Genomic DNA, 4,873 nt, shown 5'->3' on the forward strand with positions numbered 1-4,873 from the left:
AGTCAACACTGATACCCCAAATGATGTCAATCTATATCCCAAAAGTATATCATAAAATGTGTTTGGCAGTGGAGCAATTTTATGAGGCTATATAAAAATGATATGATAGATAATATTAATTTATAAATAATTATTGATTGATTTTGCGTCTACGAATGCTCGGAAAAACGGTTATGAATTACTAGTATTGTTTTATTTCAATGGTATTTCTGATTATAAAAATAATATATTAAAAAAAATTCATACTTGTCGAGGGCCCCTTTTTATATTCGCTCAATGCCTATAAAATGTCAGGAACGGACATGCATAAAATACAAGAAATTATGTTCCCATAGTAGATGCAGTTGGAAAATTATGTTTACCACTTTTCCATAAAAAAGTTTTGAACACTTTAATGACTATGATTTTGATTTCATACATGATATATTCTGAAATTAATTTTCATACCTTTTTGGAACGAATTTGGTCCATTCAAAAACAAAAATTCGATCTCGCCCATATGAAAAGCCAATATTCTAAATGCTTTCATACTACTACTTTTTGGATAATGGGGACGAAGCTCATGAGAAAATTTTGTTCAAAACAAAGAAACAATTGTTAGATATAGAGGGTAGAGGAGATGAAATTGGGATTGGATAAACTCAAGAATCATGTTAGAAACACTATCCAAGTATTATAATTTGACCCTAACAACCTTGGATTCACGAACTCATGGGATAATTCTTAAGTTTTTACTCTCATTTCAAAGGTTGTGAAATCGAGATTCTTATACCCAGATTCTCGTTCTTTTACATATTTAAATGAGAGATCAATAGTTATGGGTCGTTGAACGATAATAACCGTTAATGATTTAAATTGATGAAAAGTTATAACCACATCAGATAAGTCTAACACGAAATCTGGAAGTCACAAGTCTGAACCTAAGTCTGGACCCAAAGGTCCAGAGATCTCTGAACTCATTACATCAGACTTAAGCTGAAGTCTGGTCAAAATCAGATCTCTGAACTCAAAGATTTAGACTTAGACAAAAGTCTGGACTCAAGGTCCAGAGTTAAGTCCTTGGACGAATCTTCGTAACTCTAATCATCATAACTCTGATATTACTTGCCCAGACTTAAACTTAGTGAGTTTTCCATTAAGTTCGACTCTTCATAAATTTCAAGTCTGAACCCCGCCAAGGGAGTCTGCCCCTTGGAACCCCGCAAGGGGCCGCCGGCCCGTTGACCCCTGCTCTATAGCGATCTAAGGTGATAGAAACAACATTTGTGAGTGTGCACTATGCACCTACTAACTCATTTATGTTTGTCTCAYCATCTTATAGTCGATCTCGAATGATCCACTGTCACACTAAAATGATTGACAACACTAAATCACCAAAAAAAAAAAAGAAACTAAATGGGAATATCCATTTTTAGAGCAAACATGTCTTTTGAATACCGTTCGTTTTATACTACTTTTAGAAAGTGAAATTGGCTTTTTAGATTGGTGAAGTCATCATATTCCGTTTGCTTATACATCATGTTTGATGAGTCATTGGGATGACAAAGCCATGTACTATGGTTTCCTTTTCAACACTTATTGGTTCATATGCACAGTTCACTCATTCTTTTGAAGTATAGTACCATTTCACAAATAAGATTATMTGTTTTAAWKAAACCAAGCATAAACCCTCTATGCATAGTTTAATTCAAATTCAATTATTGAGTAAGATATCAGTTCATGAAATGAACSRCATTCAATTATGTGTGTTGGCCTTATGTACCAATCATCCTTAAAAGAGATTAAGAGAGCTAAACCCCGTTCAAGTATTTGTGATGAAAAACGCAACTAAATAGATTGTTTTCACCATGGAATCTCGACACAATATATTTTTATTTTAAGAAAAATAAATTCGACCGCCTAACCCGTCGTAAATATATTTAGAGTTTTTTAGTTTTTTTTAATGGGAAATATCACCGACAGATTACCAATGAATTTACTTATTTATATATTTGATCAAATTCCGTTGATAATCTGTTGATAATTTTTCAAATATAAAAGAAYAATTTTTTTTGAATAAATTGCCGATGGATTACCGACAAAATTTAATTAAATTAAAAAAATCCGTCAGTAATTTATTCAAATTAAAAAAGAATAATTTGATTAAGTTACCCACATATTACAAAAATAATTTATTTTAATTAAAAATATAAAAAAGATCCCGTCAATGATTTATCCAATCTATTTTTTAWTTTTTATAATTTAAATAAATCACCGACGGATTATCAACGTAATTCACCTAACCCGTCATTAATCCATCGGTAACTAATTATTTATTTTTTTGGATTATTTTAAATATAATCTAGATTTATTTTTTGATTATATTCTATTTAAATATAAGTAACTAAATTAAATTATTTAATATTTGGTGAAATTTTAGAAAAAATACATATATTTATGTAGCAGTTCCCATATATCGGTTCAGATAAATACTGCATATAGATTGATGTTTATCGGTTCAAATACATACATATCCATATATGTTGATATGTAGTAGTTTACATGTACTCGTTGACAWACAAACTGCATATATATCACATATATGTATAGGTAGCGGTTCAAATGTATTGGTTCACATACATATATACTATGTACATATATATTTTGTTCACATTTAGTTGTTTATATACATACATTGATGTATATGTTTATATAGTTCATATGTATTGGTTTAGATACACATTATGCATACATTCGGTTCACATACGTACATATATGGATATGTTCACATGTAGCGGTTCTCAAGTGTCTATCCCTCTGAATAGTGGATATAGGCAGCATGTGGTAGCAAGAAACACTGCTTGTTTAGCTTCCGGTACAACGTAGAGCCCCGATATGGGCTAGGTCAAGGTGAGTCGTGTGTTATCATCGGTGCCTTCTGATAGTAGCTCGTCTTCTGAAACTTGGGTTTGTACTCTTTCAATTCCTTATTACCATGTATAACTCTAATATCAGTAAGAAAAAAAACCCTTATGTTGTCTTATATTTGTAAATTAAAGTTTTAGAGGCCTAGGTTCATGCAAATAGCCAAGAGATGGAAGTTATGCGGAAGATGGTCGCCAAGTGACGTGGGCTGTTTGGCAGTTGTTGAATGGTTTTGTGCGGAATTATTAAGTGGTCAGAATGATTAAGAGGCTCTCATGATTTAGTGCAAAATGAAATATAATTATTTGGTAATTGTTTACGATGAAATTAGGGCTCTTAATGGTTAAGGGAGACTCAAGATACAAAATCAATCAAAGGGTTTTAGAACTATGTAGACTTTTTTTTTGTCAAACAAGATTCACCTCTTAACAATTCAGAGATTGTTTCTTTATGAAATTAGGGCTCTCAAATTTTGTTTCCATCGTTGCTCATGAATGATCCCATATGTGATCACGATTGTTTCTAATGTTTCTCATAGTGTGCGATAAAAGAATACTGTTAATTTGTATTGTAATCCGAATTTGTCAATGGAACAACTTGTACTTTTAAACTTGAATGTATAATATTTGCATTTAGTATTAAATTTAAACTGTCGATAAATCAATTAAGTTACGAGCGGATCTTTTCGTCTATGAATTAATCCGCCAAAATCATCGTCTTAATCATCTGTTTTGGATTAATGGGGGAAAAATTTATCGAGTCTGCGATGGACTAAATCCACTGGTGCTCTGTCCATCACAAGTGATAATTTGGTGCTCTGTCCGTCGCCAATGATCTTAAATTTAAAACAGATATTTATGTACACGTACATATATATGTACACATACAGATAGCACAAAAGACGTAAGGTTTTAATGGCATGTACATGTGTGTATGTATCTTAAATTTAAAAGATGAAGCAAATCTGTTAAAGGTTCACTTAGTTATTGTGATATATATACTAGTTTTCCATTTATAATTAATTTATAAGGAACATGGATCTTAATAAGGGAACATTGATCTTTATTTGATTCCAGAGTGTGGAACACGAAAGGAAGATAGCTAGGCCTCCCTTGATGTTGCAAATACTCATTAAATATATAAACAAAAGCAATGAATATGGGAATAAAGCCTTCTAGGCTTCTATATAAAGGTTCGTGAGCCATCCTATACTCACCAGAAGCAAATTACAGCACCACAGACGTCAGCTTTCCCATCCCTTTTACTCCAACCACAAACTTAGTTCAAAATGTCGTATCACGACTCCAAGTCAAAACCCAATCTTGCCAAGATTGGAGCTGATGCGTTTGCTCTCCTTGATGATTTTTCTGGTGGGAACAAGTCCAAGCCTAAGCCCTGGTTATCTAAGGTAAGTGCTCCACCAAGACGAACTCCAAACAAACTATTTCACGATCTATATCAACCCAAAAATGCTTCTGTGATTCAAGAAGAAGTCTACGACGCCCCAGTCGAAGAAATGATCAAGACAGCGGTGGATTGCTATAAGGCAGACAAGAGGTATGGTGGGACTGTGACTCTCGATTACCCTAAGAGGAAACCGGCGCGTAAAGGTTTCTTTTATTAAAAATTATAGCCGCATATGTCTAGAATCTTTATATGCTTTCTTATCAGGTGTGGATAAGGTCTGCAACTCAAATAATGTATACCTTTTCATCCAATAATGTTACGTTGTAGAGACGAACGGACACATGACCGATTCTAAAAACTGAGTCGGGTCTAGTTGACGGTCTGGCTAAAACAGTTCAGAATATATGTTGCTGCAGTATATATGTAGTAAAGTCATTTATAACCTAAATATTCCAAGCACCTATGTCTTTCTCTTTGTATTCTGCTTGATGGATATGAAGAGACACTAAACATTAAACATGGTGGTTTGTTTTTCTCTTGTATAAAATAATTAAAATTTAAT

This window comes from Cynara cardunculus (assembly GCF_001531365.2).
Source record: "Cynara cardunculus var. scolymus isolate 2C chromosome LG 11, CcrdV1, whole genome shotgun sequence".
Taxonomy (NCBI): domain Eukaryota; kingdom Viridiplantae; phylum Streptophyta; class Magnoliopsida; order Asterales; family Asteraceae; genus Cynara; species Cynara cardunculus.